Below are 13,150 nucleotides of genomic sequence, written 5' to 3'. Positions count from 1 at the left end.
CTCTTTAAGTTTGAGGGAGAAAACCACTCACTAATCATGTTTTGTCATGCTGTTACACCCACAGTAGTAAAAGGGTGAATCTAACGCTCAGAGCCACTGTTACAAATCCTGTTCTTCCAGCTTTTATATATGGATTTTGAGCTTTAGTTAATATCATTAAGAAAACAAATTTTCTCAAATCAAGAGTCATAAATTCCACAAACCCAGGAAATTCTCATAAATTATGAAATAAATTGTAACCATCAAAAAAGAATTTTTCTTTCTACTCATTTATAAAATCATTTTCTACAACTGTGCCTGTTTTCACCATCTAGTTTCTCCCAGTCTTGAAGATACAACATCAGGTTATATAATTTTTCAGAACATATAAATATTTTTTTTAAATGTAAATAGGAATGTAACCAAAAACATGAAGAAAATATTTTATAGAGTTTAGAACTAATATCCATTCCATTAGATTTCATTTTCTAACAAATGAATCCTTCGCCTATATTTATGTTCTTCGAGTGTTTAATAGACTTTTAAAAAGTAGTCATTGGTTAGTACTAGAATGGAAGCCTCTAAATGAAAAGAATTGAAATAGCTGCAGACCCCAAAAATAGTGTATAAACAAAGCAGAACAATATTTGCCAATAAAATGTTAAAGGTCTAAAAGTAGGGGTACTAAAACAGTATCAACTAAACATGTTAATCTTGAAACTTCCATGCAAATATTGAAAGTGATGTCATGACCAAATCGGATACTATCCTTGTAGTGATGAAGTTTAGAAGAATTTCTTATACACACCTCCAAAAATACAAAATGGGTGTATTTTACACTAAATAAAGAACCAGTATAAAATAAAAAAATAAAAATAAAAAAAATAGGAAACAAACTAAAAAATTGGGCAGGTAGAGTATTGCTACTAGTAAGGAGAAGAATGCAAATTAAAATGAAAATACCCTACTTGTAGTAATATGGTACTACATATGAAACACGTTGTGCAAATATCTCTACTATATGACCACACAATTCCACGCACAATTTCACCCCTGGGTATATACTCCAGACAAACTCTTGCTTAGGTTCATAAAGGGATATGAACAAGGGTGCTTATGTCAAGTATGTGTGTGGAGGGGGGCAGCCATAAGCAATTCAAGAGTCCATCAATAGGGAAATGGATAAGTAAATATGTGGATGCACACGATAAATACTCTACAGCAGTCAGAAGCAGTAAACTAGCAATACATAGAGGAAGAGGAAACCTGAAAACTTTGGGCTGAGTTAAAAAAACAAACACACAAACCCAGAAATGCAAAAACCAAGGACTATAGTATAATAGTTATTACATAAATGTAAAAATCCCAATATACACAAAACAATCTTTTTAAGGATCCTTACATATCTTACAAATTCACCTTCATATTAGAGTGCATGCCTTTTGGGAAGAAGAAGAAAAGGAAAAGAAAGACGGAGACAATGAAAAGAAACCAAACCAAACAAAATAAACAGAAATAGAACTTGCAGAGGTGAAAGATGATAATGTGTCATGCAGTGGGAATTTAATTTGTTCCTTTGCATCTGTGGCTGTAAAAGAGAAAGAAAATGGAGCAGGAGGAAAAGAAAAGGTAGAAGAAAGAGGAAGAGGTGAGGTACAAGCAAACACGTTAATTCTATCTGTGTAAATCTTATAAGGATGTCGTTTACTTAAGTTTTTAACTCAGAGCAAAAGTGAAGTCAGCTTTCTTAGAACACTCACCAACAGAGGTGCACAGAGGATGGAGTGGTTAGTCTACCTTGATGCTTTCAGCAAAGACACTGCTGGTTCTCACTCATCCTATGTTCCTTACACACATTCTGACAACAATTTTTTTAAAAGTCTCAGATTTTATTAATTCATAAATTGTTTTTCTGATAAGGCTGTTTGTATGATGACATGCCCATGTGACTTAGAATACATTTGGTGAACTATTAGAATCTTAAAAGAGAACTTTGGGTATATTGAGCTTGATTAGAAAAAGTGCTACTGATTGCCCTACAGCTAAACTCTTTATTAATTTGTACCATGCAATTTCTAGTTTAAAATTCATAGGCATTTAGAAAATTAATCTTTCACAGAGAGAGGATAATTCAAGTTGTGAACTTAGTAGAAGGAAGGCCTTCTGGGTATTTACTTTGGACACATTATCCCCAGCAGACCTGAATGAAGAGCGCTCTGAACCATTTGCTGCAAAAATCCTCTCAGCAAGTTCAGACACTGGCCTTCATCAGCTCATGGTGAATGAATAAATCTTGCATTTGCATAGTCCTCTGCATTTCAGAGTCCTAAAGTGCTTTACATCCTACACGTACACCTGACTTAAGTGGGCAGAAGTATAAAATCTCAGGGGCTAGATTTTTCTAACCACACACACAAAAAAAGAAAAAATAAAAAACAGAGAAAGAAGGAGAAAGAAAAGAAAAAAGAAGGAAAAAAACCCACCCATTCTTCCTCAGCGGTAGAAATCAGTGTTGACAGGGTAATCTTTCACAGAGAAACCAACTGTGATATCACAAACATAAGATTATAGGCAAATTTTCTGCCAGCCATTTATGTGGAAACTTCAAGCTGAATTCTGTTCTTGTTGATTTCAGCTCAGTTCTCAGTGGAGTTTCATGGCATAAATATCAAAGTGTAAACTTGACTTTGCAGTATAAGAACATAAAATAAAATCTGGTTTCCATAGAAAAGGCAGTGGAATGACTAAACTCATATTAAATAATGTTATTTTTAATAGTTTCATATTTCTTTCATATAACTCAAAGTAACAAAAATTAATTCATAGGGTATCACAAAATCAGTGTATATCTAGCTGAAAACATTGGTCAAAGGTCATTATTCTAAAATGTTTTCAAAGCAAGTGGGAACAGGTACACCTTAGAACTCAGTTTTAACCAGTAATGTAGTTGAGTACTATCTGTATTTACGTATATATCCACACACTTATACTTTCAGAATACACCAAAATAACATTGATGCATGTACTTCATAGATACCCATGTGTAAATACACACACACACACACACACACACACACACACACACACACACACACACATTCTATATACACCAGGGCAAGCTAACTGTAGAATGGAAGCATAAATACAAGTGAAACTAGAATTGAACAAACACACCCGTACCAGCATCTTTGTCTTTTGCAATCTGACTTCAGCTGTCTAGAGAAAAGTGAAAAGCATCTGTCAGGTAAATTTTTAAAAGTAAAGTTTTGCTTATTATATTACCATTGCTTATGCTAACCAAAATTCTCAGAAGAGTTAATACATGAAATGTTAAAACATTTCAAGTCTACAGTCTCTCCTTTCTCTGTAAATATATTTTAATGTTGTTACTAAGGCTAATCATGAAGAGAATGACTTTTTTTTTTGGTTGATGTTTACATTGTTCGTGAGGCTGTTGGCAAATCAAAACTGTCTCCTGAGCTTGGGAAAGTGACAAAGTATATCTTTGTTTTCTTTCTTTCTTTTTTTTTTTTTTTAAATTGGAGCTTAAAACCAACAACAATACCTAAGGAGATCATATATTGGAGAATGTGTGTTGGTGCAATTATAGACTAATAATTTGAACTACATTAGGCAGTTGATTGACATTAGCTGGGATGTATAACATTCAAGCTGCGTCTGTGTGTTTACTATTTACTTATTAATAGGTTCTTGTCTGCATATAACCTTTCAGTCCTCAGCTAAGTTTACACCTGTTTATATTTGTATATAGGATGAATTGTGCTGATTTATTTCTGATAATGAGGTGATAGCCAATATGACAAGCTCATCCTCCTGCCAATCTTCACGTCCAACACTTGATTTTGTTATCTCTTCCCCATCTTTACTTTTAAATAAAGTAATATGGTCTATTACTAATATGCTCTATGAATTTCATAGATAGGTATTTTGGGGAAAGTTTCAGTTTTAGAAATAAGTAGGTTATAGGGCTGTTGCATATCTGTGGCCAATTCTGAATAGATTTCTACAACCTTTCAGCCACAGACACTGTTCTAGGCTGCCAGGTTTGTAAACATCTTTAAATAACAAAGGGAGAGGGATGGGGAATAGAGATTGTAGTATCCAGATTGACAGGTACACATTATCTTTTATTCCTGATATTAAAAAAAATGTAAAAAGTATTAATTTTCTTAGCACATATAGAAGAACAAAATAAATGATTTAAATGTCTATTACCACCTATTATCTGGGATTACATTAAGGAGGTGCTGGTCAGCTTGGCTTCATTTGTCCTCCAGACACTGGTAGAGATGTGAGGCCGGGCCAATTGGGGTTAAAGCAGGCAGGGAACTGATACAGCTGGGGATCGTTAAGAGTGATCAAGGGCCAGCCTTAGAAAAAGTCAGCTGAAAACAAGGCAGAGAGCTCTTCCAGGCAGAGCAGCAGAGTAATGTGCATTCAGAAATCAGCCTAACCCTATCCAGCGAAATTTGTTGATTTAATTAGATTTTGCTTTACATTCCAGAGTAGGAGCAGCTTGGTCAGCTTTGATGCAAAAATTGGAAGGGGAAAATTATTGTTAATTTCAAAAGTAATATTATATCGCTTCTTGGCCTTTTGGCTAAGATCAAGTGTAGTATCAAAAGTAATATTATTGGAGCATTTAAGAAGTCTTAAAAATCTTTGTTGTGGTAAAAAAAAAAAATCTGTGATACTACACACAAATGTCTCCTTGCTGATAAAACATTATCATCTTTTCTTGAACAATTAATGCATAGGTTGTGGATTGCAGAGTGGGAGGCTGCTCATTCATGCACTTTTTAATTTATTGGCTTTCCTCCTGTCTTTGTCTCACTTTTCCACTCCCTCACAGTACTTCTTGGATGACTTTCCAAATAAATTAGTTGCACTCAAACCAAATCAAGACACACAAATCCTAGTAATTACTTAAATTCAAGTCTTATCTCGCAGGGATATTTTAAGAATCCCATTTGATAATACGTGCAAAAATGGTTTGTTAATAGTAAAGTAATGTAAGTGGAAGTTATTCAATTTTCGCCATCAAAACCCTGAGGTTTTAAAAACCAAAAAATTTATCTTTGTACCTATTATACATGGCAGCTTTATTAAAATAGTGGAGGAGTTTAATAATTGTCTGTGGAAAAATGAAATACTTTGGCTACCTGAAATATTTTGAAAACCAAAACATTTGTTGTCCTTGTGGGCACATACTTGAATATATGGAAGATGCTAGTACTGAGTAGTACCTTCTCTATGGTTTTATGAGTAGGGATATAACACAAAACTGTGGAAAGTGGAGAAACTAAAAGGGAAAATAATAGTAGGTAAAACTAGATTCTCAGTTATACTGACGCTTCCCCACAAAAACGTAGCCCTGAGGCAGACAAAGAAACGAATTCTGAGTCCCTAGGGGCCAAAATATTTTCCAAGGATAGGTTTAAACCAAGTAAGATGATGAAGGAAAGGATGAACTCAATTCATTCCCAGTATTTTTTGTTGGTTTTCCATGAGGTCTTGGAAGTTTCATCTCTTCTAGAATTTGGCTGTGTCGGCATAGCTTACACCAGTGGTCCTCAAAGTGTGGTCTCAGACCACAGGCTTTGGCATCTCCTGAGAGCTTATTAGATAGAAATGGAAATTCTTGAGGCCCACCCAAGGCTTACTGAATGAGAAGCTCTGGACTTAGGGCCTGGGAATGTGTGCTTTAACAAGCCTCCCAGGCGACTCTAATACCCACAGTTTTAGAACCACTGGCCTATAGTGATCTCCTTGAATTGAGAATGCTGCCAGTTTAGTGAGAGAATCCTAGAACCAGTCTAGTCTCCTGACATTCTGTTGGACTAAAGCTTTCCCGTTTCTGTTCTTAGAGCATCTAATGTGGGCAATCGATCATCCAAACTACCAGGTTTCAGAGCAATAAGACAAAGCATCCCGAATTTCTTCAAATGAGACACTGGGAAATCAGGTCATGTATAACTCAGTGAGGGAACAGAGAGAAGTAATTGATGCACAGCCCCTAAAAAAGGGTGAAGCTAAATTAGCAGTGGGAAAAGCTGTGTCTCTCCCAAGTAACCTTGGCACAGTGAGCAGAGTCAGGAAGTGATACCTTCCTAGTGCTGTATGAACCGGGAAAGAAAGACCTTGATATGTACAGCTTCTTTCCCCCAACCCATCTCAGTGGTACCCAAATGTATAATTTTCTTAGAAAGGCATATCACTTATATTATTCTTGATCCTGCTGTGACCTTTGTTTATGGTGACTACTATCATTCTTAATAAATACTAGCTCTTAGCTAAGTAACCGTATTATATTTGGAAAATACATGGAAGTTGGAGATAGCCCCTTATTTGTATTTACTATTGTGTTAATTATGTTTAAACTCAGCATTTCCATGGCGGATTTTATGCTTGCACATTGTGGTATTAAACTTGGGACTGTATTAACATCTAGATCTTCACATTAAGCCAAATGTGGAAAATTGAAGACAATGTAAATGAAAGAAGTAGAAAGAACCAGAGGATTTGAAAACAGACTTTACGGGCAAAGGTTAAGGGAGTTCGAATTAACTAATTTAGAGAAGGAAACAGAGGCAGCCTACCACTTTACCTGAGGTTTATGGAGAATAGTCACCAGCAGTTCATCTCATTCAAGACAAGAAAATAAAGAATTAACTGACATTGCAATAGGTAGGATATAGGTTAACTAGAATTACCTTCTTGGCATTAGGTTAACAGTGAAATGCCTGATAATTAATGAAATAGGACTTCAGTGGAAAATTGGGCAGTGACTTGAGAAGAAAGTCTTAGTATTTTCATTCCTGCTCCAGGTAGGGGAATGTTACTGTGGATTGCACATCTTAGAAATTCTATAAATGGCAAGATATTATGGGAAATGACCAGTTCTATTTCACAAACTGTTCAACTCCAGTTATGCATAGATGTTAAAAGGTATTTACAATCTATAATTTAGGAGTTCTTAGAATCAAAGGACTACCATTTAATCAAAACTTCATTGGTTTTTCTAAATTTGACTAATATAATTCCCACTTTTTCCAAACATTAATGTTTGAATATTCTCCATAAGAAAAAATTTCCACTTAAAAAATAGATTACTGAATTTTGTAAAACTTTTGTTGAAATCCAAAGTTGATTGGGTTTCAATTAGCTCTTTAATCAAAAGATTGAATCAAAAGGTGTGTTCTTTTCATAATGGAAGATTGGGAATATTCATGCCTGAGAAGAGGATCTACAAATGGCCACCTGTATTTAAATCTATATAACTTTTAAACTTGACAGAAAATTTGAAATTTTGTGTTTATTCTTCAACTTATTTTACCTCTATCAAAAGGAGTTTAATGAATCAATCACAAATTGGATTCAATAAGAAAAATGTTTGGCATTCATTGTATTTTTAAAAGGAAAGAACACATATTTATGTTTGATATTCCTTAGCAGTTCCAGGGCAGCTGAAATTTCACATTTGTCTGTATAAGGGGAGAGTGGCTAGGTATGTAAATACTCATATATGATCACATACATGCACACTCACATTTCAAATTTCTAAATAGTTAATATAAACAAAATCCCACAAGAAGAGTAATTCCAGGACATGATCGATACAGAAGAAATCTTTAGACTTGGTGAATGATAGAACATTGGAGAAATCTTGGTTCAGGTGTATTTTGTTAAATCCTTGATTTTTAAGTGTAGAACAGTCTGGTGTTATGTAGCCAATCAGAAAGGGATAAATCTAAAACCATAGTGCTTCATCCTTAAAAATAGATTTCAAACTGATACATTTATAAACTTGTATTCCGTGGTTGTAAGAGTTAACATGGAAGGAGTATTGCATGTCAATTTAGATGGCAATGATTTGAATATGTTCACAATTATCATTGCATTATTTTATTAATATTTGCACAGCTGTTAAATAATATTTACAATGCAACTATATAAATCCATTAAATAGATAAATGTTTTGATTATCTTTTACTGTTTATTTTTCATCTTCAGGGATTCATTACATTGACTATACCTTTCAAACCATAATCTACAGCTTAATTAAGCCTTGCAGTTATAAATTTTGAGCCAACATATTAAGAGAGAAGTTATTGCTTTTGGGGGTACAATATTATTAATGAATGTTTTCTCTGTGACACCACTGCTGGTATAAAATTCCAAGTCTATCCAAAAGAAACTGTCTTTGATTTCACTATTCAGAGATCATAAGTCAACTTTTTATGTACTGTAAGCTTCTTAGGAATAAAACCCAAACCCATTGATGGCTGAGTAAATTTCACAGCTTGTAGAAAAGACACATATCATTGTAATGTGTGAAATTTTAATCAAAAATGTTATGAAGGAGAAAGGTAAACTGACTGCTATAATTAATGTGTTCTGACACAGAAATTTAGCTGGCATATTTGTGGACTGTGTTGTACTATGTTAACTGTTCCATTGCTTAAGGACTGTCAGTTTGAGGAGTTCCTATGTTATGTTCCAATGCTCGGCACATTTCCTAGCATGTCAGCTTTGTCATAATTTGAAATGTAAAGTAATTTTTCCCTAGCTTTTCTATTAATATTTAGTTAGGTGAGATGGGTGCCTGGTGATAGGGTTTGTTATTTTCCTTTAAAAAGCAGATTCATTTAAAATTAAACTTTATAAACATTGCTTTTGAAATAAATCACCTTGAGTTTTGTTTCTCTGCTATTTAAACATTATCCAATTTCTAAAAGGTCAAAAACTAATTGAAGTAATGAAGAAACTAGAAATTGGACCCACACATAGCACATCATTATAAAATATTTTCATGTTGTGCCACATATATTTCATAATTAATATATGCTTGGTCTCACAATGTAAAAAAAAATTTCTCCATATAGGAAATAAACTCTGATTTAAAAATGAACATTTATTATATATGTGTCATTTGAAAGTAACATCAAATTCATGAAGCATTTGTAAAATGCTGCTAGAATATTCTTAAAAAAAGCTTTCATGCCAGATGCTGGATTAGTTGGTGGCTCTTTGTTTCAAAGAGATTCTTCTGAAAATTATAGTAGATTTGGTGCCTGGCTCTGCTGTGTCAATCTACTTGCAGAGATCTACTGCAAACTCTCAGAGCACTGCCAGTGTGGTTGTGAAATAGACAAAAGACATACCTGAAAGGGGAAGACAGATATGCCACTTAAATTAAATAGGAAATGAATTGGCCAGCAAGTTGGCATGTCTGCTGAGACAAATCATGGACAACATGTCTCTCAACAACAAAACTTATTTGTTTTCTCTTGCCAACAGATTCATCACTGCCCAGGCAAAACAGGCAAAATACATTAGTGTCATGGTAAACTGATAAAGAGAAGTGCCTCAATCTAGCATCCTCAATGGCGAAAGTCTTAGGGCAGTATTGATCTGTGTTATATAAATCTTGTTTTCTGTCTGCAGAAGTGAATCAGGAATGACCCGTAAGGTTAACAAACATTGTAATGTCTTTCAGCTGGGGCAGATGCCTGTGAGCTCCACACATTGTATTTGGTCAAGTTCCATCTTGTCATTTTTACCGCCAAGAAGCTTAACTAATTGCTGGCAATCATAAGAGTGTTTGACGGAAGGAGAGAATTCCTACAATTCTTACCCCCTCTTTCCATCCCCTCTTTTTTTTTTTTTTTTTTCCTTAAGTCCTAACAAGCACTCAAAGCCAAGTAGCGGAAAACAATCAACACTGAAGTAGTCAGCAGGAGTCTTCACTTAGTTGAAAGTTTATGTAATTGGCATGTCATGTTCCTGCATTGCCAAGAACAGACCTGATTAAGCTGATGCACTTTGTTTCAGTAAAGTTTGACAAAGAAACCTTCTCATCCTTTTGAGTTACATGTCAGGGTATGTGCTTAATGTGATTTTCTTCTGTTGATAAGCAACCAATGGCTAAATGTATACTCTGTGAACTGATGAAATAAAAATTCTCATCAAACTAAGGCCTGACAAAGTCAGTGTTTTGAGGAAAAGGGGAGAGAATATTGATGGTGAAAGATAATCACCAATGAAAAGAAAATTTATTAGCAAAAATACAATTAGCCATAAAAGAACTGCTTTATTTTATAAACAGAGTACTCATAAAGCAATGACAAAGTCGGTCCTATTTTATAATGAGTGGTTCATTTGACCACATATGCTTTCTCCACATGCAATGTTTTATGCTTTTACTTATAAAAAATTGTCCCTGCAGCCTTAGCAAATTTTTACAATGGAAGCTCGTTTTAGAGATTTATCAACCATTGAATTTGGTCTGCTAACTTTTTATAACGCTTTATTAAGCTGTATATGATGGATTCTGCCCTTATTCGGACGCCTTTACGGTGAAAAAACAAATGCCTAGAATTAGAAGAGCCTGTAACGCTTACGGTATTTTATTTGTATTTGCTTATACTAATGTCCTCTTGTCATGATCTTAAATCAAATGATAGATTTAAACTTGGCTTAGATTATTAAAGTTAAAAGAGAGCAGTTGCTGAGGGAATAGTCCACGCATCTTTTACGTCATAGTTGACAGTATAAAGGCAAGATTCAGGGAACTAATGGAGTTTCTTTTTCTTCTCCCCTTTTGTCATAGAAAGGTCAAGCTAGTTTTCAACATTCTTATGTATGTCATTCTCAATATAGCAACAGAATCTCTTATGGAAAACAATGTAAGTAAATGTCTTCATGATGCTACTAGTCACCTGATCAAAAGGCAATGTTGAAAAACACTTCTAATGACTGTCTCTTATGCATCAGTGCACCTACTAATGAGCTGCCAGAAAAGGCTTTGTAAAGCTTTGCTAAGATAGAGCAGGAATGTGAGAAGCCTGAGATATAACTTCCCTGCTGTGATCCCTGCCTTTCTACTAACAGGGAGCCTAGACTTGGAGCTGCTAATGAGCGTGCTGGAGAGAGTGTCCAAACCAATGCAGGCTGGAGACAATTCACCTGTCTGCTTTCAGATCCAGGGTATGATGCATGACAGTAAGACACTCGGTAGTAGCTTTTCTTTAAATAATTTAGGTATTTATTGATTTTCCCTCTCTACCTCCATATTTTTATTTAGCCCCTGCATGTTATTTTCTTTCAGTGATTTGTAGCACCATCAGAAAAAAGGAAGGAATAAGGATTATTACTTCTCCCATCTTACTCTGCCACCCACATATGTACAAGAAATTAATGTCATTATGTCACATAATAGCAATATGGAATACCTAATAAATTTTTCTGTAGGGAAGAAAAATAAGTGGTTTTCAGAGGTGGTATTTACAGAATGAGGTAGTTGAAATTAATAGCTTTTTAAAAGCCAAAATATAGCTTATTTGAATTAAAGGAATTCAAAATGTGGCATATATTTTGACACTTAAAACAATGTAAATGGCGTAAGTTAAAGACTTTTCTCCCCCTAGCGATGCCTTGTTCAACATCTTTAACCATAGGCAAAACCCAGCAGGATCTTTATAGAGAACGCTTACTTAACTTGGTTTGTGGAAATTCCTGGCCTACAAATGAAATAGTTAACTGCAGGATACCTTTCAAGTTCAATGCTAAGCTGTTCACATTACACATTTTGATTCTATGCTTCCTCTGAGTTTTCCTAGAGGCTATTTTACTAGTTAATTTTTTTTAGTCAAACAAAATTACAGAATACAAACTGTGTAATTTCACCAATTTGCAATGCCACAGTTATTCTAGAAAGAGAATCAACATCTCCATCCATTAATTACAATCCTAACTATCTTCTAACCTCCCAGGAGGCAGCCCCTGTGGTTCACATGGGCTAGTGCTATCTGTCCCTTCCAGTTGCCAACGTTCCTATTTTCCACAGCTCACCCTTGCTTTTTCTCAGGTTGATACAACATGCCATGGGAAATCGCAGGCTCCCTGGCAACTGGGGAGATAAGAATGCAGTGTGCCTCGGCAGCCCCTTTTATCCAAGGATCTCCAAAGAGGTTTATAAAAATCTATTTTTTTAATCCTCTGGATACCCCTGTGAGATAGGTATTAGCCTGACTTCACAGCTAGCATAGCTAAAATCAGGAGCATCTACCCACACCTCAACCCCTGAACCCTTCTTGGTGTTGTATATGGTGCAAGGAGAGAGCTTGAATTCTTCACCAACTCTGACAATGTGGAAAGCAGGTTGGAATACATGTTTCCTACCAGGAAATCTATGAGGCCCTAAAGAAAATGAGGTGCATATAATACATTTTTTTAAAAAGGAAAAACTACAAGAATTTAAATAATATAATTCATATTAGAGGTAACTACATTATAGTAGGTCTGTTTTGAAACTTTGCCATCAAGAAATCCTTACCTTCTCAAAGTGATCTTCCAAAGCACTGTATTTTAATTCTGTTTGGTAGACAATTTGCTAAGAGAGTATGGGAAGTAGGGATTAATCAGTAAAGGTTTTTGAGCAAATCACAACTCTGTACAGAGCTACCCAAGGATGTAAAAATCAACTTCCTGCTCTCAAGGAACATACATTCTAAGAGGAAAGAGAGAAAATAGTTAAGCTTCTGAACATAAATGATATGTATATCGTGAATATAACATGCTGTAGAAAGGTTGAGAATTTCAATACCTATAGAGAAAAAAAGTCCCTTTTGTGATGCTGTTTGTGGAATTCTGTCATTGCATATCCAAATGTAATGGAAAAATAAATCCTTGGTTAACATAGTAATTTCTTAAGAAAACATGATCTTGAAATACCATGGAGTACCCTGTTAATGCCTGCCAAGAGACTTGGGACCATTAGATATAATGTTGTCATTGTCCTATGAGATGTTACATTTAGCATGTAAAATTTTATTTTAATATAAAATTTTATCTCTTAATCTTAGCTGTTTGTCAAAATATATATACGATCTTGCTTGAAATTCTTCTTATTTTAGATCAGTACTATTTCCTTACCATTCAGTGGCCAAATATTTCAGAACCTAAATAAATATCTAATAAATAAATCATTAAATCAAAACTATTAAAAAAATTCCTTTCCTTTCTCTTTATTTTCCTTACATTCTGAGATTGTGGAGAAATACAAGTAAAGCACAACGTTATCTTAACCTACAATAGATAGGATGTATTCCTCTCTAAGCAAGGGAATTTCCTGACAGTAAATTAGGCT

At 34.6% G+C, this 13,150-nt stretch overlaps 1 pseudogene; it reads left to right on the top strand.

Moving 5' to 3' along the window:
• The first annotated feature begins 4,580 nt into the window (after positions 1-4,580).
• Positions 4,581-4,713, top strand: LOC134364868 (U2 spliceosomal RNA; annotated as a pseudogene).
• The last annotated feature ends 8,437 nt before the right edge of the window (positions 4,714-13,150 follow it).

This window comes from Cynocephalus volans, chromosome 1, assembly GCF_027409185.1.
Source record: "Cynocephalus volans isolate mCynVol1 chromosome 1, mCynVol1.pri, whole genome shotgun sequence".
Lineage (NCBI taxonomy): Eukaryota > Metazoa > Chordata > Mammalia > Dermoptera > Cynocephalidae > Cynocephalus > Cynocephalus volans.
Note: the sequence above shows the minus strand (reverse complement) of the source record. Positions and strands in the feature narration are given on the sequence as shown.